Source organism: Cinclus cinclus, chromosome 10 (assembly GCF_963662255.1).
Source record: "Cinclus cinclus chromosome 10, bCinCin1.1, whole genome shotgun sequence".
In the NCBI taxonomy this organism is placed as follows: domain Eukaryota; kingdom Metazoa; phylum Chordata; class Aves; order Passeriformes; family Cinclidae; genus Cinclus; species Cinclus cinclus.
In genome coordinates, this window is record NC_085055.1 from 24,410,265 (window position 1) to 24,433,007 (window position 22,743).

The 22,743-nt window shown below is 41.8% G+C and overlaps 1 protein-coding gene across 1 annotated transcript in view; it reads right to left on the minus strand.

The window, feature by feature from the left end:
- LOC134047740 (glypican-5-like) overlaps positions 1-22,743 on the minus strand; it is a 330,546-nt gene that overhangs the window by 218,366 nt on the left and 89,437 nt on the right. The window lies entirely within an intron of this gene.

Sequence of the window (22,743 nt, forward strand, 5' to 3'; positions counted from 1 at the left end):
CTCAGTCCAGCTTCCCCAGCTGGTCCCAGGCCAGGCAGTCCCAGCAGCCCCTGTTGGGGTGTTATCCCTGTTTGGCATATTTGTTTCAGATTTTGAATGAGTTAAAGAGAAATCTGACTTTTAATTTTTTTTTTCATGTGGACTAATTTTCACATCTCTCCGACATGTGTTTTTCTGCATATAAAATAAAACAAAAGAAAAGCCTGATTTTTACCAGCTAATTTGAGCAGTCACAAAGCTGATGGCACAAATGAGAACACTCATGTATAAAAAACCATCTCAACTTCCAGATGGGCCATTTATGAAAAATACGATGATGTTGTGTAAATTGAAAAGCATGAGGCACACCATAAAAACCCCAAAAAGGTGTTTTCTGGAATTGCAGCATCTGGAATCTTCTTCTCCAAGTTCCCTGTGTGTTAACAGTGGGGGACACAGAGCTCCCCTCCCATCCTAAGGGCACCACACAAGGGCACTGCCAGTTTAACCCAGAGCTCATCAATCAAGCCTCACCACCCACAGCAAGAACAGTGCACCTGGAAAGGGGGACTGGAATTTCAAAGCTCTTACCCTAATTTCAAGGTCTAGGACTTGGAATAATCAGGAATCTACATGAAGAATGACTGAGCCCATTTCTTGGATTTTTAAACTTAAAAGTCTGCTAATCTTAAATTACAAACTGACAGATAATCATCCCTTGTTCATGGCAGGACCCTGAGGACATTCTGCTTCTGCCATGGTATTTAAGCACTGTTTTCTAACAGTGAACATCTACAGCTGAAAACTCATATTCCTCCTGGCTTGTTATCTCCTGAATGATCAATTATGTTTCACAGTTTTAACATTTTCATTCATATTAAAGCTATTTTCTTACACAGCAATGATTCTGCGTAAATATCTGGTTTTCTTCTAGCCACAGCTACATTTTTTCTGCTGTGAATTTTTCTTGGTAATGAAAAGCAGAATCACATATATACACATTTTTGACCTCTTACTATTTGTTATTTAAAAGAATGACTATTTACAATTATTACAGAGGCTTCACAAAATAAATGGGAAAATTCTCATCCAAAATCTTTCTGAACACTCTTACAGCTTGAGTAACCTTAAACACTGAGGTCAAATTTAATATATTTGATACAATCAAACATGGAAAAAATGTCATGCCCTTCTGGACGCCAAGAGAATCCTACCTCTCTAAAGCAGGAGACCTTTTCACTAGCTCAGAACAGAAATTTTCTTTGATTTTGTAATGGGAAGATTAGTGTTTTAAAATGCAGGATTTTCCCAATGACTGGGCTTTGAGTTGTTGTTATTATTAAAATGCTGACACTTTTGCCTGCAGGTTTCTATCCCTCAATCTGTCCCCAGCCCAGCTCTGTAGAACCTCTCTGACAAATTACATCCCCCAGCCCCAATTCCAGCACTGCTGTGTCCCACAAGTGCCACAAAGACTCTTCAAAGCAGAACTGGAATTTGCTCCAGTCCAGGTTCCAGCTGCCAAGTTTGAGGTGAAGTGAGGGAAGCAAGGAACACTGAATTATGGGGAAATCAGATTTGAGTTTTCACACTTGCAAGTTCACCAGGAGCTCTCACTCACTCAGGGTCAGAGATATCCTCGTATCACTTTTCACAGACAGAGAAACCAACCAGTATCATTTGTGATTTTATGCTGTCCAAGCATCAACCAGAGTTCATTATGGAAACACTGAATCCTCTCCTCGGGGTGGCTGTCACATGCTCCCGGAGTACTGTTGTAAAACTTCAATTTCCAGTGCTCAAAAGGTAATGATAAAATATGATAAAAGGCAAGTCAGGGCTCATGGCTCATTGCCATTGCCTTTATCTCACTGAACAAAATCAGACAAGAGAGCAAATAACCTCTGATTTTGCCTTATTTTAAATATTATCTCCCTTATGGAATATGTTTCCTACTACAAGCATTTTGCTGGTAGCAGAGTTGAGCAACACATAAACAAACCAAGGGATTATTAGTTCATTTTCCTATAGGAATATGTTGGCTTTCACTTGGGAGGGAAGCATTCTCTTCTCTCTCATCTTGAATCTACTGAATAGTTCAATTTAAATTAATTTCCTACAAATCTTCTGAAATCTGGCAGCTAGAGAAGTTGACTCTTACTAGATAGTAGAGATTCCTCCAGAGAGAATGGCATTATGAATTCCTCAGGGAGAGAAAAATTTTGTGTCAGACTTCACACTTAGACATGGAAGAATTCAGTCACAGAATTTATATCCATTAAAAATAAAGTTCTGTGTGCTCTGTTTGTGGCAGAAGAGATCCTTTCAAGTACCAACACTGGGAACAAAGAGTGGATAAATTCTGCAGCAGTTATTCAAATGGATCAAATTCTAACCCAGATGAAAATACAAATTATGAGAATGTGGAGAGTTGTTCTATAACACGACTAAGAAAGAATGTTGAGATAGCCTGTCCTGGGCATGCCACAAAGCTGTGTCTGAATGCACACACACAGCCTTTATTCACAGGGAGAACAGGAAAGAATTCCTGGAAAAATGTAAAATAAAGAAATACCTTACATGACATCAGGCATTTCAAGAATTCTGCACAGTTTCTATCTAACAAACTTTTACCATCAATTACAGTGCTGTTATTTTCTGCCCTCACTAGCTTTTAAAATTGCATATTCTGGTCAGTGCATCAAAGTACCCACACTGCATCTCCACAGCTAGAGTCTTTTAAGCACACATAATTCAGTAACTTTGTCTGTTTTGTTAGGATTTTTTCAAAACATTTTTGTTCTAACTGTATATATATTTACCCAGCTGAAAAGAGAAGTGATAGTTATTTATGAAGCCAAAACAAAATAGCAGCAGCATCTGAGAGGTCAAACGATATCTCCCCTTCTCCTCCACAATCCCCCCTAGATTCAGGACTAATCTTCACTAGCCTTTGTTACTTGTGACATTTGTCTTTAGATATTGACAACCTACAAAGGTTAAGCTCAATTTTATAATTAATTACAATAACCTAGTATGAAAAGAATATTCCACTGGGAGCCAGTCCAAGTGAGTTGCTTTAAGAGCTCTCAGAAAAATTAGGTGACTTTAAAGAGAATGTAACAAAATCAATTAGAAGATTTTATTCAAATTTCCCTTTAATCACTTTTCAAATTAATTACAGTATATCAAAATGGTACTGCCTGTTACTCTGTTTACTGTTTATACTCATTATTAAGGGAAAGCAATTATCCAAATATTCCTGGAACTTCTTTTATCACTGCAAGCTTAAAATGTAACAAAGAAAAACCCTTCCCAGTTTGTTCTTCAAAGGCTCAATAACCAAGTACAAAAGTAGCAGAGAGAAATTGTACAAGCACACAGATATATAAAAAAAATCAAGAAATCCTTTCAGGACTGCCCCAGGCTGCACCCAAACCTGGGCAGCAATCCCTGCTGATGGTCCCTGGCACAGACTGGCTCTGGGAACCTCCACTGGGGACATTCCTTGGCCCCCTGCGAGCCACAGCAGCCCAGTGGCAGCGTGAGGGTCCAGCTGGGCTGCTCAGGCTCAGTTTGAGCTGGCCCAGGCAGAGAGAGCTGCAGGGTGGGGCTGAAAGGACCGAGGGACCATACCCATGGTGCAGGCAATTCCAACAACTCACACCTTTCTTTAGGCAGAGGTACTTCCTACACACCTTTAGCGAGTGTGCCACCCTTCCAGCCCCTAGAGATGAGCCGTGCTTTTCTCAAATTCATTTTAGCCATGTTGAGGCATACCTGACCTGCCAACGATGCCCAAGAGCTCCCCAAGACAAGATCTCCTTCCAGAACCCTTTTCACTAAATGCAGCCAGTTTGATCATCACCCCAGCAGGTGAGTTCACAGGACGGCCCCGTGACATAAGAGATCAACGCAAGGAGAGGTTACTGAGAGAGGCAGTGTTTCTCCCTCTTTTGGCATCGTCTTTTGGGATTGCCAAAGACAACTGGGTAGGACAGACCATTAGTCTGAGCCACCTGGAGTCTCAGGTTCCTCTACACATACTTCTTGCAATTATAATTACACCAGAACTGCAGCAAGGATGATTTTAAAGAACTGGCTGAGCTCATTTTTCATATATGAACAAATAACAATTTTGCAGTGAATTATGAGAAGCCTGACCCAGATTTGATCCGTGAATAACTGTTACATAGCTCTCTGAACAAGCAATTCAGCTTCATTTTCAGGTTAACACACTTCTGTGGGTGGCCATCACCAGTGAGGTATTCAGGCACAAGCCCAGACACACAAAACAAACATCCCAACAGGCCTTTTGGTACAACAGACAGCTTCCAGTGAAGTGTTTTGTTTCCAGGCTTTAATGCGAGCAGAATTGCTTCTTAGCAGTTTTCATGTGGCTGGCACATACAGGATACCCAAAAGTATATCCAAAAGAAGGCAAGAAACAGAAACACAGAGCAAAAATAGATGTCAGGCTCACAGGTCTGACAGCTCCTGGTCAAAATCTCCTCTTTTTCTGCAGGTAGAGATGTCCTAAGAACCAAGTTTCAGGAAAATAAATGGGGTAAACATTCTCTAAGTGAAAGAGTTTACTCCAAATCTCTTGAGATTTACTGCTTCTTTTACTTTAAACTGACATCTGAGTATATTCAGGGGATATTTAAATATATTATACATGTAACAAAATATTTATTATATAGATACCTATGACTAAAAGAGGGAGGAGAGCATCCCTCTTAGGGATGGCTGATGGTGCAAATGTAAACCAGATTTTAAGATATATGAAGTCATGCCTATCCTATGTGTTTATAAGAGAACTTATAAATCAACCCTGGAAACACTTGCCAAAATAGCAATCAAGAGCAGAACAACATTAATTTCCAGCAGAAATTTTAAATCCTACCATGATTTTTTTTCTGTTCATCATTACTCTAAGTGTTTCACTGCACAAGGAAAATGCCTGAGCTTTCTCCAAGCAACATAATGAAAGCTAGCTAACAAAAATACATACGAAGTCAGAAGGTCGTTGTATACTTTCACATTGTCACATTAGACAAATTTCACATTAGACAAAATAATGCTGTAAGTTTATGCAATCCTTAAATCAACATGTCAATAATAATGTCAAGACATGCAGAGAAAGCCTGAGTAACCTTCCATTTGGCATTTAACAAACATAACAATTAGATAAGACTCATAAACACACTCAATCCTTTTTTCCATGAGATACATAATTCCAACTGAAATTTGCTGACAGTCTCTGTCAAAATAAACATATTCTCTTGTGCCTTCTTTCATGAACACAAATATGTTACTTTAGATGACTCTGAGGACTTGAACAACTATCCAAGACCTGCAGCAATAGTAGGCAGCACAATAATCAGGGCAGCAGCAGCCACTCTTTTATAAAAATATTTAAAAAACATTTTTCCCACTGACACGAGTACATCACATTTATCAGCCAATTCTGACTTCTCTCCTGTCTCCCAAGGAAATCCATCCTAATGCAGTAGAGATGTTTTGCTTACAGTGGGTACCAAAACAGCCACTTCTGTGCTCCTTTGCCTTAGGACCTCAGGTAGGTTCACCAGCAAAGAGGACTGGCACCCTGCACAAGGGAAAACCTGCAGCCTCCTCTGGGGGCCTGAACTGTCACACCTGCATGTGAAGTCACCAGGCTTTTGATCTCTAAACACGTGTGGCAGGCAGACTCCCCTTGCACACGTGGGGAAAGGATGGATGCTTTGAGCAGTCACTACAGTGATTAATTAAAACTATGCATCTCTTGGGACTATTAAACCAGTCATGTCATTTCAAATGCTGAGCATTTCTGCAGCTGAAAACTGTGAAGATACCCAATCTGCAATGCTCAGATCAGACCTTTAAGACTGTACCTTTGAATATCAGAATAGAGATTTTTCTAGCAAGACAACAACTTATTTACTAGCAAGGGTATAGTTTTGAATTTATAAGCCACTTGTTAAATAAAGGAAACACAGCCCCAAGAAAATGCTGAGACTGCTTGCTGTGCAGAATTCATTCTGGCTGTACTCAGGTGCAGGACTGGTGCCACTATGGCAGATCTGTGTTAGAGCACAGGACCAGCCTGAAAACAAAGAATAAAGATGCTCAGAACAGCATCCAAGACCATGACTACTCATTTATGGATGTCAGGCCTTTTTAATGCTAAACTTTACTTGTGATCCATGCTTTCTTAAAATCAACAGAAGGGTTTACTTTAAACCATTTTGTAGGTTTTTCTATACCCAATGAGTTCTGTCATTATTCACAAGCCTAGGAATGACTTCTCACTGATGTTGCATTGAAACTTGTGAGATGCATTCCTGTACCTCTCTGACCCATTTCTGATGAAGTTCTGCTACAAGAGGAAACAAAAAATAGCCTTTCTTTCGACTTGAGATCCCCAGACTTTCTATACAATCTCAAAGAATATGAAGGAAATCAGACAGGATGTTTTTGAGCTGGAGGGTAGTGAAAATTTCATATTTTTACTTTTAAATACACATCATAATCCAAAATAAGTCTCCTTTTACAATGTTGTGTCTTTCTTTAAGAGAGACAAATTCAAGAAGGGACATAGAGTGGAGTCCACAGTCACTCCAATAAATGTAATTGCATTCATTTAATAAAAACCTTTTGTCAGTAACTGACTGGAAAAGAGTTACCAGCTCGGAGTAGAGGCAGAATTAATGTCAGCAACATTGTCAAGAATCAATCATGCTTTATCAGCCATGCAGTAAAGCAGCACATCAGGCATCAGATCACATCAAAAGCAGCAGGGTGGACATGTGTGGAACTTCACAGCCCACTGAATGTATGCAGAAAACTGACAGAAAATCTGGGTTCTCAGCACAGAACCTAAGTTTGCATGGAAAAGATGTCCCAAAAGGGCATTGGACTGGGGATCAGAAAGCTTTAACTGAGCCAGCCCTACAGGTGAAGGCTAATGGTAGCCTAGAGTATTTTACAAGTGATGATCTTCCCTTCTATTCATCACTGACAGGGCCACCCCAGAACACTGTGCCCAGTTCTGAGCACTGCACGACCCTGTTTGAGCATGTGATTGGACTAGATGACATCCCAAAAGACACTGAAGAGCAGGGAATTTAAAATCTGGATGTTCCTGCTGAACATGTGGATCCTTAATTGCAGCACAAGAAATCTCAGGAAGGGACCCGAACCAAGCAAGCACCCAAAGCAGAAGACAACAAAATGTACATAAGCATCTACAAACCTCTACATTTGCTCCCATGTTTAAGTAATTTACTAAATATTCATCTCAGCCCTGTTGCAGTCAACAATGGAAGATCAAGATTCAGGGCTTTTGTTTCCCACCTCTGGAAGGCACACGGGGCTTCCCTTCCTTATAGCACATTGAGTGTTGAAGCCACTGCATCATGATAAAACTCCAGATAAAAACTGGAGGCAGGAGAACTCCCAAGATCACTGGGAATTCAGTGTAGTCAAATTGCTGTTATTCAACACCCCTTCTAAGCACTTCCAAAGAGAAGAAAAAGAAATCTGAATTGCAGAAGGGAAAACAACTTAGTTAAATTCAGACAGCTCATGAACAATAATTCTAAAAAAATAAACAAAACACTATCTAAAATCACAGTGAAAGTTCCCTGCCAAAACTAGGTGTCTGCCTAGCAAACATCATAGTGTAGCATTCCCAGGACAATCACACACTCCATGAGACCACGACACTTCTGGGAAGTACTCTGTTCCCTTCCAGTCTTGAGTGGCATTTGTCAGCACTGCACCTTTCCCATCTTACAGCCCTCACCTCAAGGCAGGCAAGAACTCTGTATTATTACCTCCATTTCTCAAACAAGGATGCTAAGGCAGCAAGATTAACAAATCTGAGAAAAAAAACAGGTAGGCATGCTTGGAACTGACCAACTCCTGCCAACCAATTTACTTCTGTGACAATTAAATCACATTCTGAGTTCTACAGCTCTGGCAAGCTGCCTGAATGTTTAGGTACTTGCCTGTCTCTAACTCGTGGACTTGGGCTACAGATCTCAAGAGCATGATCTCACAAACATCCCACTGAGTCCCTGCAGACTTGAATGTGCAGACAATCCAGGCATGATGCTTCCAGCCAATGTCCAAGACCACCCAGCAGCCCAGCATAGCAACAGCAGTTGGCAGCCACCCCTGCAACCCAACTCATTGTTTATGGCTGTAATTAAACTGCCCTGAATATGCAAACTTGTCTCATTCACTGTTCCACTTGCCCAAAACAGAACTGGAAGCAGTTGATCTCAGCTATGTGGTCTGTGCTCATCTGCTTTTCAAAACATGCACCTGATTTTTCATTAATAACCTGTTTCTTTACTTCCTTCAGTGCAGCAAAATAGAATTTAATTTCCCTTTTTCTCTAGCCTCTTGAGCACTACTGGCTCAAACTGAATCTAAATTAAGCCACTGGTATTTTCAATACAGGTGCCAAGAGACACTGCCCTCCAAAAGCTGGCCCACAACAGAGTAGAACAGAAGAAGAGGAAGAAGTAATGTAATGTAGTGTTTAGGTGGCTTAGCTGGAAGGCCAAGTCTCTGCAAGCAGGGAGCTGCACTGGGGTCGGGGGGCAGCAGGGACACAGCCAGAGCTGCAGGGGACACTGCCAGAGCTGCAGGGGACACTGCCACAGCTGCAGGGGACACAGCCACAGCTGCAGGGGACACAGCCAGAGCTGCAGGGGACACAGCCACAGCTGCAGGTGACACTGCCAGAGCTGCAGGTGACACAGCCAGAGCTGCAGGTGACACTGCCAGAGCTGCAGGGGACACAGCCAGAGCTGCAGGTGACACTGCCAGAGCTGCAGGGGACACTGCCAGAGCTGCAGGTGACACTGCCAGAGCTGCAGGGGACACAGCCAGAGCTGCAGGGGACACTGCCAGAGCTGCAGGGGACACAGCCAGAGCTGCAGGGGACACTGCCAGAGCTGCAGGGGACACAGCCAGAGCTGCAGGGGACACAGCCAGAGCTGCAGGGGACACTGCCAGAGCTGCAGGTGACACTGCCAGAGCTGCAGGGGACACAGCCAGAGCTGCAGGGGACACTGCCAGAGCTGCAGGGGACACAGCCAGAGCTGCAGGTGACACTGCCAGAGCTGCAGGGGACACAGCCAGAGCTGCAGGGGACACTGCCAGAGCTGCAGGGGACACTGCCAGAGCTGCAGGGGACACTGCCCTGCCCCTCAGACAGGCACAGGCACTGCTGCACCACGCACTTCCCACAGCTCCAACACCAGTCACCAGCTCTTAAGTAACTTCCCCGTAAACAGACAGCTTTGGAGAGCCCAACCTTGCCTTTTTTACAGCATCCTCAGTGGCTTCTCCAACTAAACTGTCATTTGCTGATGATTATTGAAAACCAGCAGAGTAGTTATTCCATCCTCATCGCCTGCTGCCTGCAGCTCACTCAGCTTTCACCCTCCAACCTCCTCATTTAAGTAGGGTGACTATGAAAATCACTTTAAAGTATCCAGCAAGGCTTTGGAGTACATTCTCCCAAATGCAGCCAATCAATCAGCCAAATGCTAAATTTTCAGCATCTACTGGGATAGAACTGAATGTCTTGTTTAGGAGCAAGTTCTTGAAGCAAGAGCATGATAGACCAGTGAGAATAAAAGTCATCATCTAATTTCAGAAAAACAATTAAAGCTGGAGAATATATACATACCTGGGGTCAATTCATTACCACATAATCTACCATAGTTACAATTTCATTTTCAATTTTAGACTCTCACAAGGCGACATGATTAGATATAGGCAAGGCACTTACTTGTAAAATCCTGTATCCTTGGGGCCCAGTTTGGCCTGGTTTGTGCTAATTTGAACTGGTTATTAAAATCTGCTGAAAGCATCCTGAGAGTCCTGTAGACACGACCACTTTCACTATTCAATATGCATCCAGGATAAATGGAATAACAACTAGACTACAGCAAGGCAGCTGACTCAAACCCTTCAGCCACAGTTTATCAAACACCAGCAAACAGCAGGCTGGTATTTGTTTCCCTAAGCAAAAACTGCTTAAAACTGTTAGTCCCACTTTTTTCTGATTGGTAAGACCAGACATAAATTCATAAACAAAACTCATCACTACAGTAAGACAAAGAGAACTGAACAGTGAGGGAGCGAAAACTCTCTTTTGAATTCCAGTTGTTTCAGTGTCTCCTGGAACCCAAATCTCAAATGTCTTGGATTGAGATTACTTAATATAAGAAATGTAATTTGGGATGGGAGGGCAGTGCTTGTAGCTGTCATTTTTTTGCTGCCTTTATATAAAGTTGTCTGTCTGCAATAGCATGAACAGGAATCAAGACTGAACTCCCATTCTTGTCATAACCATTAAAAAATAAAACATTAAAAGCTCAGCAACCTAATAAAACACATGGGAGGTTAAAAAGTAAAACTGGCTTGTTACTTAAATAAGTCTTAATATAGAATGACTGTAATAATGAAAAAGGGTAAATGAAAAGCATGCTGATTCCTGTTATTCTTTGAGTTAGACCATGCCCTTGGGTAGTATATGAAACCCCAGAAATGCAAAATATGAAAGTCATAAACATACAATTGCTCAGAACTTGATAATGATCTCTGTGAAACAAAATCTGAGGATTTTTGGTAGGCTTTGATGATTCTGAACATGGAATTAAGCTGAATGTATTTTAAATTAAACCTAAAATAAAAACAGCTGCTGGAAAACATGCATGACCAAATTCCTCATCTGAACATGTCCTGCTTTTGGCTATTTTCTTTTAGATTTGAAAACTTCACTAGCATTCTGCATATTCAACTCCAGTATGAAGCACAGTACAGTAGCTGCTGCTGGCATTCAGTTAAGCCAATCAAATTTTATAGATGTTTGCCTGACAACTCTGAACCACTGCCATTTCCACTGGTGAAAGATTACACCACCAAATAAATGTATTCACTCTGGTAGCTGCAATTCTATGTGCAACAGGGCCTAAGAGAAATACAGACATTGTTAAGGCTCATGAAGTTCCCCCTACAGCTCTGATGGCAACCCTCAAAGTCAAATAATCATATGGAAAAAAGACAAGAGTTAATTTTCCCAAGAATTAATTTGAAGAACAAAACAAGATGGATTCCTGAGTGTAATTTTCCTGTATGAAAAAGATTTATTCCATTAAAAAAATATATTTTTATGCTTGAAAAATAGGGGAACAAAACAGGAGAAAGAGACACAGGAGAAGTAATTACTTCTATTATTAAACATACGAAAAATGTTTATTCCACCACAGCAAGCCAGAGGGCAAAATTAACAAGATGTATAGAATTCACTTCCACTTGTGACTGAATTACCAAACAAAAATATCCATGTCACAGTGGAAATGCCCTAATCAAATAAACTTTGAAATACCATTTATTTGGAAATTTGACCCCCCCCCCAATTCCCAAATCCACAAGATTTCTGTGGAAATTCAAGAGAGATTAAAAACACAATATTCTGCAGCACTGTGAACTGAATAACTTTCAGACTTGCCAAGGTTTTGTTGATAAAACTATAAGGCATGTCTATGCATTGTTTCCTTTGTACTTGGTAGGATGACAGCAAAAATTCGAAAAACTAGTTTCACAGCAGCCAAAAAGCAGTTTTCTGTACCGTATTCATTTACCTTTAAAACTTGATATGTTAAAAAAAACCCCCACATCTTAAAAAGCCATTCCTACAATAAACCTTTCCCACTTTGTTTTAATCTCCTTGTAGTTTGTGCATGTTTCAGAAAACACTTCAGAGTGAAAAGCCAGATGTTTTCTCTAGCCTAACATCTGAAGGCCCATAAACATTCTCAAAACGAGGCAATACTAACTGTCCCTGAACACCAGAAGAAAATTTTTAGAATCTATCCCTAAATATGAAATATCATCAAATGGAGACAGCAGGAAAATATTTCCATGCATTCTGGGGAAAAAAAATCAAAACCAAGTCTCAGTACAGTCCACATGCTATACTCCTGAAAATGCCTCCCAGCACAAAGGTAAGTTTTCATTGCTTTTTGCAGGAATAAATCTCAAGGGTTTTGTGTAACCAAGTTGTGCATGAAGCTGTCCACGACAGCCATGGCACACAGAGGGGCAGAGAAGAAATGGAGTTTTATTTGTTCATAATGCTCAGGAGTGAACCCTGCAGCTCCAAGAGCTGCCTACCTCCCCACAATCCCAACCTGACTGAGCTACAGGAGTTGACACAACTACTGAATTTCAGATTTCTCTTTTCTGACCCATAGAGCAGGAATTTCACTCCTCACCTCCCCTCTGACACCCTGACGTGTGGAAGCTCCTGCTGGTCTCTGCCTGCCACAGAGCCCAGCTCTGCAAGTGTCACAAAATCATGAATGCTTTGGGTTGGAAGCGACCCCGAAGTTCATCTTGTTCCAATCCCCTGCCATGGGCTGGGACACCTTCCACTGTCCCAGGTGGCTGCAAGCCCCAGTGTCCAACCTGGCCTGGGACACTTCCAGGGATCCAGGGGCAACAACAGCTTCTCTGGGCACCTTGTGCCAGGGCCTGCCCACCCTCACAGGGAAGAAATTCTTCTAAAATCCAATCTAAACCTACTCTCTGTCAGTTTGAAGCTATTTCTCCTTGTCCTGTCCCTCGGGGCTCTTGTCAAAACACTCCCTGCAGGCACTGGAAGACCACAGTGAGGTCACCCTTAAGCCTTCTCTTCTCCAGGCTGGACAATCCCAGTTCTCCCAGCCTTTCCTTACAGGAGAGCTGCTCCATCCCTCTAATCAAACCCCAAACCACCATGTCCTGTTCCTGCTCCATTGTCCTTCCATAAGGAAGCACAAAAAAAGTGGGAACTGGAATGCTGGAAAGATGTTTTTAGAAGGAACAGGGACTTGGTAAGTAGCATTTAGCAGCACCCAGGCTCTTATATGGTGGTCAAAATATTCCCTCCCTGCACCTCACAAGAAAGATGCAGTTTTTCAGAAGTGCAGGACAGCACTGCTTTCACCACATCCAGCAAAATCTTCATGTAGGAAAGAAGCAGAGCTCAGTCCCAATGATGGCAGCAACATCTGACAGACACCAGCTCCCCCTCCAACCCCTGCAAGCACATGGAGATCAAACAGCTCAGATGAAATGTCACAGAAAATCCTATTTCTTTGTCATTTTTCCATGTTTTCCCATAGTTTATTATAGGCCTTTTAAATAATGTCAAGACTGTCAAGAAACTGACCTTGGAATCAAAAGATTGTAAATTTTACTCAAGTAGCGAGCAAGACAATTTCCAGTTAAAAAAAAAAAAAGCAAGAGCACAATACCAATCATGTCAGCATGTTTTATTAGAAACATTTTATGCTTTGCTTGAAAAAAAAAAGAAAAATTGCAGAAAATTAAAATTACTCATTCTGATCTTTAAATATAAGAAGGGCTTGTTCACTCTTAAAATATCTTCGCCTTCAAAAAGGTTCAATGGCCTCAAGTAAATGGAAATAGTATCTATTTTGCTCAAGCAAAAGAAAAAGTCACAAACATCAAACTGATCAGTTACACATCAAAATATGTTTGTTTGAAGTTATAACACCAAAATATCCCAGAAAACAGGTTCACCACAGCTCCTACCACTGGGGTTCACCATATTTCACTCTTGATTCGTTACCTGGAGCAGAACTGGGACCTAATTCAAGTTTAATAGTTATAAATAACATTACATCAATTTCCAAATTAGTGCTTAAATTCAATACATACACTTTGGGTATATCATCATCACTGTCACACTTAAACCTTACTGCTTTCTTTAGATGATGTGTTTGAAACAGACCAAAATAATTTCATTTAACCAGATTTTTTACATCTCCACTTCTAGTAAACTCTATGAGTATGATCTTACCTACGTTCAGTATATTTAGAGAGCTTCTATATTTACACTGGAGTAATGAACAAGTTACTGTGAAAACTTGTATTTGGATTTTCCCAGTCCATAATTCTGAGTGGGGAATGCACTGTAACTCAATGTTTTGTGTCAAGAGGATGCAAAGTGCACACTCATAACAAGCAAATGAGCTGAAAGATAAAAATGTGCTGTGGTTTGGAAGCTGAAGAAACCTTCAGGCACTAAAAAAGCACAGCAATATAAAGGGACTATTTTGCCATGCAAAACTCAGTATTTCTTTTCCTCCAAAGAGTATTAGGCCCCTAAGTAATTCACGATTAATAGACTTGCTCTTGACAGAAAATGTGTATCCTATTAAAGGAAGAAAAGTTTGTTACTTTTACTCAAAAAGATTTAAGAGTTTCCAAAAGCTGTAAGTAGTGTAGGCACTTCTTCAGAGAGGTACATCTCCTCAGATGTACAATCTTACCCTTTTCAAGAGGGGCCTGTTAAAAGAATTTATTTGTGAAAGGATAATCTTCTGCAGTTTGAACTTTCTCACCAAGCTCCCTGCTCATTGCTATGCCGTGTGGGAGGTAAGGCTGCTTGCAATGCCAGCCATGTCTATCGAATCAGAACTAACCTTTTGTTCCACTCATTTTCACTGCAACTTTCTGCCATCAGTAGCCACCTCAAAAAAAAAAAAAAAAAAAAAAAATCTATCGTTTTGAAGCCTTGGTGCCTTTTAGGTAATTCACTTCCAAGCTGGTTCAAAAAGAAGAAAGTCTGATGGTTTCGTGGAAAGCCAAGCAGGAATGTGTGGTCTTAACTTTGTCACCTCCACTTTGTGACTGCTTGTCCATGCAAAAATAAAGGGAATGTCATCTCATACTGTAACCAACTTATACCAGGGTCCAAAAATTAAAGACAAGACTGATTTTCGTTAGTTATCAATGCCATCAGAAGAGCAAGATTCAGACAGCAAATCAGTTTCAGAAAGAAGAAAGATCATAACAGTCAGCACTGGTGATATATATGAACACACTAAGGAGAGCAAAGAAAGATTGATGACTACAGCACTCACTTCACTTCATAGAAAAGCAATATTCTTAAGGAATAAGTACCTGTAACTTACACCACACACACAAAGAACATGAATGCTTGCTCACAAAACATCATAAATGCATAGAAAACCATAAAACACACACACAAGTACACTGCAATGCAAAAATTCCAACCCTCAGTCTCTGAAGGAAAAGTACACAAAGATAGAAAGCATATTAAATTAGAAAACCTTATTAAGCAGACACTGGGGATGCATCAAGAATGCAGCTTTATCACAATCTTAAAGCAAAGAAAAAGCACACGATAAAATTATAAGTATTTACACAATCTCTTTTCATTCAATGCTACATATTACATTTTCAAAGTATTAAAAAAATCATCTCAGTAAAATCATGTACTGTAGGGGTAGCACTGGGGAACGTGGTAAAGAAAAAAAAAATCTCTTTGTTAGCCAAGCCACACAGCATGTACAGAGCCTAATCCATCAGGAGAACGGCAGGATGCCTGACAGCTGAGCGACAGACGAGCCCTCTGCTCGCTGCCTCTTCCCCGGAGAGGAGCCCTTTGATCCAACGTGCCTGCTCCTCCCGGGCAGCCCAGCTCCGTGCTCAGCTCAGGAGAAGGGACACGGGGAGCCCCCGGAGCACGGCTGGGAACGGGAACGTGCTGCCGACGGCTCCTCGGCTGCGAGGGACCATTTCCACACGTCTTCCTTCCTGCCCCTCGAGTGAGCTCCGCAGGTCTGCCCAGCCTGGGCAAGCAGCACAGCCTGACACCTGTCCAGGTGGCCATTCCCAGGAACCAAAGTGCTGTCAACTGGGAGCTGCCATCCCAACGGGGAGCTGACATCTCACCTGGGAGCTGCCATCCCAACGGGGAGCTGACATCCCACCTGGGAGCTCCCATCCCACCTGGGAGCTGCCATCTCAGCTGGGAGCTGCCATCCCAACGGGGAGCTGACATCCCAACTGGGAGCTCCCATCTCACCTGAGAGCTGCCATCTCACCTGGGAGCTGCCATCCCAACTGGGAGCTGCCACCTCACCTGGGAGCTGCCATCCCAACTGGGAGCTGCCATCTCACCTGGGAGCTGCCATCCCAACTGGGAGCTGCCATCTCACCTGAGAGCTACCATCTCACCTGGGAGCTGCCATCCCAACGGGGAGCTGCCATCTCACCTGGGAGATTCCATCCCAACGGGGAGCTGCCATCTCACCTGAGAGCTGCCATCCCAACTGGGAGCTGCCACCTCATCTGGGAGCTCCCTTCCCACCTGGGAGCTGCCATCTCACCTGGGAGCTGCCATCCCACCTGGGAGCTGCCACCTCACCTGGGAGTGCCATCCCACCTGGGCATGGAGAAGCAGCCCTGGCTGAGGGACAGCTGAGCAACCCAAGCTCTGCTGCACACTTTGGGTCAGGGACTGGGATTTCACCCTTTCCAGCTGCCACTCAATCCCCTACTCACTTGAAAATGAAGCCTGTGCTTAAGTGCTTTATGGGACTGAGGCCAGAATGCTGTTTCTTGCAGAACTCAGCCCTGTGTTTTTACATCCATAATGTTAGCTTAATCACTGTGCCAAGCAAACCTCTTTTCCCAGAGTTTTGTTTATTTTCCAGGATTGAGCTCAGAGAGGGCTGAGGGTTAACCTCAAGTACAGTCGCCTGATTGCCATATATGTTGAAGGCACTTTCTACTGAAAAGGCAGCTATATCAAGTGTGCTCAATTTATTAGTCCCTAACTGTGCAAGGGACAAGCAAAGCAGCACAGGGATAAGTGAAAGTAGGGCTCTCCCACTCAATCTGTGAAAGAACTGAATACGTAGATGAAAAAGTAAATTAAATAATGCCAAGTCCAAGTAATACAGCATTGGATTGTTTATGCTTTCAGTTCGCAATTTTTCTCTGTGTATTTTAAAAATCTAAAATTCAAAGATGAAAGAGAAAGGGAAACAAGGGAGTACTTGGAAAAAGACTTCAGAAGCAAACACTTGAGCACAACCACTCAAATCATTCAAAAAATGAGATTATTTTTCTAATAATGACCAATGTGTTGGTGAGAAATGACCCTAAAATAACCCTAAACTTCTATACCCACAGATAATCAACTTCAAAAAAATAAAGCAAGAGATAGTTTGGGTTCAGGAACTTTGTGGGAAATTCATCTCTATGACACCTTCCCCAGGTGGTAGCAATGGCTGGGTGGGACAAGGCTGCAGAAGGTCAGGTGAGGAACAGAACAGAACTGGGCTCTATCCCACAAAACCTGCAAGGCCACACAGCTTTGAAGGCTATGAAATCGCAGCGGATTTTAAAATCTTTGTTTCCCTTCTGCTGTTCAAGCAAGTGTACTTCCTTGGAGAAATTTTCCTCAGAAATTTAAGAAATGTGGAAAAGAAAATAGAGCAAAAATGGAAAAGAATTTACTGTCTTATGGCTTGTCTTAAGAAAATTTAGATGCTCCAAAGCAAAAGTGGTCATGAGGTCTTTGGCGGAAAACCAAAGAGAGAGACACAGACTTTGTTGTTCTGCCCCTAACCTAACCTAAAGCATTTTACAAACAATGTACACAAGGAAAACTGGAACCACTCAGATCTTGCAATGACAAGCTAATATTTCAAGTCTCACTCACCCATTAGTGCACAAAATAACGATGGAACAAAGGCAACTTCTTTGGAGTCTGCTGTCAAAAAAACAGTATTTATACTACAGAATACTGTAAAGAAGTGATGAAACATTTTCCTGGGTTCACATGCACTGGGGAGGAACATGAAAAGACTTTTTCAAGTGTATCACATCTTATGAATTGGAAATCCTGGGTCACTACACGTAGACTCAAAACAGAACCATGGACTGATGACACTTTTTCATAGTTAACTATAATAAACAAGCTATTATTTTTTACTTTCAGACCATGATAAATGTCAGTTCAACTAATCATCATGAAGAATTAAGCTCATATCAAAATTCAGAGTCTAGCAATGGAGCAGCTCAAATTCGGCAAGAAGCTGACTTCATAATTCCAAGGATGAAGCCCCACAGCTGAGGGCATATCCTGGGCAAGCTTTGACAAGGAGAAGTACAGATTAAATATACTTACTGATTAAAGCCTGCAGAGTAATGCATCACATACCTCACAAAAAACCCAACAAAACACAAAGTGCCTTTTCTGTAAAACTCATAGAACCAATTAAAGGGAGAGGAGCAAGAGACAGTGAACAAAAGCCCTGAAGATGTGCTGCTGTGTGGGTGTGAAAGGGGGTGTGTGTCATTCACACACTCCTGTCCCTCCCCAGGTATCAGCAGCAGGGAAGGGCACACCTGAGAAGGGCACTGCTGAGTGCTCTGGGGAACTCATACACAGATTAGTCCAGCCAAGCCTCCTCCAGCATAGGCAAAATATGGCTAAAAGCAGCTTGAAATGGTAGGATTAACCAAGCAGGACAGTCTAAGGGAAAGACAGACAATACTGATGTTGCTAAGTCCTCACCAGCATTCCAGATTCTTCAAATACAGGGGGGACGGGGGTGTCCATAATCGTTTTTCTAGCTCTTTTCCATTTTTCCAAACTGAAAATTTTTTTCCAAATTTTGGCTCAATTTATTACACTCCCTTCCTACTGCTTTTCCTCCATTTTCTTCTACATCTCTTTCTCCTACGTTAGCCCTTTTTTCTCTTTTCTTCTGTCCACACAAATAAGATTCTCTCAAAACCACTGCTTCTCTCATTCTAACTATGAAAAGTGTAATTTTTCTCTGTTACCTCAAATCACTGTTTCAGTTCTTTGTATGCCCCTATCTCCCCTTCTGCCAACATCCAGCAGTTCAGAAAGATAAATGACAAATTCCTGTCAAAAATAAAGGCTTTCCCAGATATGATGCAAGACTCCTGAGAATTTGTCTTGTTTAACTTATTCCTCCAATCTTCTGTTCCCTAAAAGATGTGTACCTCAAGTGTGAGCTCTTTCTCCCCAAATTCCCATCTGTGTCACACTCACTCAGTAGAAAAAAAGGGGGAAAGCATGTAATTACAATATATAGAGCATATTAGGAATGAGAACCAAGGGTAAAATCCACACATCCAGTACAGCAGCAAGTCAAAACAAACTGTCTTATTAAGTGAAATTTTTAACAAAAAATATTGACAAAGAAAGGAAACGGGACAAAGCGTGGGCATCTCCCTAGAAAGATCTAATAGAACTTTCAATCAAATACGTGCACATCTTTAAGCACCTCACTGTGATCCCATGTGAGCAAACAAGGATCCCTCTGTAAGGGCACAGTGATGGGCAGAAATGCCCCAAAATCCTCTTCAATCTGCCCCTCAATCCTCTTCCTATGCATCCAATTTCCTGCTGCCAGTCCAGCACACCAGGGCCCTGTGCTCATCTTTCAAACTGCACTCCCAAACCTACTCCAGAAACAGAGAACAAAGCACAGACTTGAATGCTTGAAACAGCCAGTCTAGAAATTACTATTTTTCTCCCTATCCTCCACTCCTGATTAATATTTCCAGTAGTAAATGCCTTCTAGGGAACTCTGCAACAACGAGGTCCACCTCTGGGAAAATGAGGATTCACATGTTACCGTGGCTCATAAGTTCATGAGCTATGGTTCTGCAGTAAAAGCAACACAGTTTCATTAGAGAGCATTAATACTGTTTCATCTCCCAGAAAACAACTACGGGGGACAGCAGGTTTGCAAACAGAGACTAGAGGCACCAATATACACTTCAGGTAAAGAGACAGAGGCTCTTAGCGTTGTAAAAAATAAACTTTGGAAGTTGTGCCAGTGACTGCCAGTAATTCAGATGTAACACAGTTGTCAGAATGTTCAGACTGTCCTGACTCAAAAAATCAGGTATTTTATAATATCTCCTGTTAGTGACCTATAAGCCAACACATGCTTGATGTCACAGACAACAAAATTTGTGTATCTTTCTACATAAATGGCAAATTTTGCTCTGAGAAGAGTCCCCTTAAGCTGGTCAGAGCAGACACTTGGTCTGATGGCTGCAGAAAGCATTTGGTGCAGCCTTAGAAAGGCCACATCTCTCTCTAGGCTCCAAGCATTTAAAAGGAAATGCAGACCTCCTCTAAATGCAGGTACAAGAAGTTCAATAACTACCATCATAGTTCCATTTTCCCTTACAGAAACTGTGCTGATTTGTCTGGTTTATACAGACATTAGGTGGGCTAGAGTAAAACTCAGTGAAGGTTTTGTAGAGACGGACTAGAACAAAAAGTAAGTAGAGCTTCACTGCAATTAATGAAAGCCTAGAGAAGCACAATAAAGTCACCAGGGCCTTTCAGCTCACCTGCCACAGAAGGGCACATACCCTATGAGCCACCAGGCTCCTGTTTCCAAGATGTGCCCCAGGTTTATTCACAATCTGACCATTTCAGCCCTGACCCATATGCAGCAGCTGCTGCCCAGTGCCTTCCTAGCACAGCTCAGAAACATTTCAGCATTTCTACTGAAACACCAAATGTTGGTAACGGTGATTTTTTTTCTCATTTTTTCCAATTAAAGCTAACCGAACTGAATAATTACTGGGAAATGGGAGAGGAAAAGGAAAGTTTGTACTCAGCTGGATGAAATATGTCCTTTTTCCCCAGTGTACAAGACAGAGGTCTTCACAAGAGGCAGCCTCTTGTGACAGTGCAGAAGGTGACAAGAGAGCCAACTGGCTTTTCACTCTAATCTCATGGCCCATCTATTGTCAGCAGCTTGAAGCCTTGAACTCAAGACAAATGGAAAACTTGAACATCAACCCCAGGCTCCTGTAAGTCCCTTCAGTGAAGCTGCAACAGCTGAGGAGCTCCTCACTGTCCACCTCCCCTTGGGAGAAGGCAGAGCTGCTGCCACTGTGTCTGCCAGACATGACCACAGCTCCTGACTGAGCAAGGGCACAGCGTGAGGCAGCCAGCACTTGTCACATGGAATACTGGACAGGTAAGAACATGTTTTCATGTTCTTTCACACACCAAATCCAAAGAGCAAGCTGCTCAGGAGCAAAAAAAAATAAAAAAAAAAAAAAAATAAAAAAAAAAAAATCAAAGGAATTCAAAGTAAAGACAGAAGAATGAACACACATCTTCAGCTGGATATTGAAAAGACAGCAGCCAAGCTGTTTAGAAAAGAACACACAGCACTAAGATTGTTAGGCACTGCAGCACCTAAAAGGTGAGCAGGGACATGAAACAAGAGATCTCCAAATTAGCCTCCAGATTAGCCCCAAATGCCTTGTTGATAAAACCAGGATGGGAAGTAACAGAAAAAAACAGCACTTTATAATTCAGTTTTTATAATCAACAAAATATAACACTGTTCAAGGTACACTTTAGACGGTTGGTGTTTGTTTGGGGTTTTTGGTAATTTTCCCCCCAAAATCTAAACTGTGCTAAATGCAAAATCAATTAAAAGCTTTCTTGACCATCTTAAAAATGAAATTAATCTGGGAACATTAATTGTCTAAATTGGCAAATCCTCTACTGGCAAACAAACGGTTAAAGAAAAATAAGGGGAAAAAAGCCTTAAAAGACTCAGGAGAATTAGCTGTTGCTAAAACAATTTTATGGTCCTTTCCACTTCAGTGGAGGTAGTTTGTATGGCTGACTGGAATCTATTCAATGCTGTCAAACATCTAACACTCCCATAGCCAGACGCCTCACAATGAATAACAAGCAGCCTCGCTGCCAATATGCTCAAGCTGCATTTTTTGCCAGGGACTGGACCCCAACCCAGCAACACTCCAACTTCATTGTTCAGTGCCTTGTTAATTTATAAGACAAAAAATTAACTACAACAAACAGAAGTGCCAAAATTCTAAAGCAATGCAGCTACAAAATCCATCATACTAAACAAACCACAATATACAGTCAGGTTCGTAAAAAGAACCTGCACATCTAATTCCTCTACTGTAGCTTAAATTGGCTTCATAATAGAAAATAACACTCAATTTCAGCAGACGACTTCCATAATCTGGGGAGGCTTACAGTAAGTGCATAGAATAAAAAAGAAAGTAGAAACAATGAATAAAGTGTACACAACTCTCATTGAAACACTAAGCACATCATCTGTCATCCTGAGTATCATCATTTCCATAAATATTATCCCAACCACTGATTGCCTTGCTCAGTGCTGTGCTTCAAGCAAAATCCTGGACTCTTACCATATTTACGTCCTTCATCTTTCAACTCTAATAATGGTGAAGCGCTGACACCAAACTCATATTCCAGGGAAGATAGAGAGTGCTCAGTGACAGCCCTGGCTCTGGGAAATTACAACTGTGCTCTCTTGGCAGGTTTATGATTATGGCTCTGACAGGCCTTGTGTTCTGGAGCTCATATCCTGCCTTGGGCACATCCTCCTCTCCTACAGCCCCAAGCTGAAGTCAAACAGGACACACACATTACCATGAAGGCATCCTTTAGCATTTTCAACTTTGGGGGGAAAATGAGCACCGTTCTCACCATATTTAACACAGCTGATGACTCTGGGGTTTACTTTTAATTATACTTGCTGCTAGAGTTCCCAGGATCCAATTCTCTAGGAACCTTAAGGTGGTGCTGAAAAATTCCAGAGCCTCAGTTTGTAAAACAAAGTGAAGCAAAGCAGCTGTTTTGAGAAAAAGTGGCCATATCATGCTGATACAAGGGCCTGAGAAAAACTAAACTCAAGTCCATAGTAGAACTCATTGAGCTCATTCTTAGTAAATAAAACTAGCTACTGCACTTTGAGAGCTGAGTTGACTACCCAGACTAGAAAAGATGCAGCTCTGAAGGTGTGAAGAAAAGCTGTGAGTGTTTCAGTGTGTGCA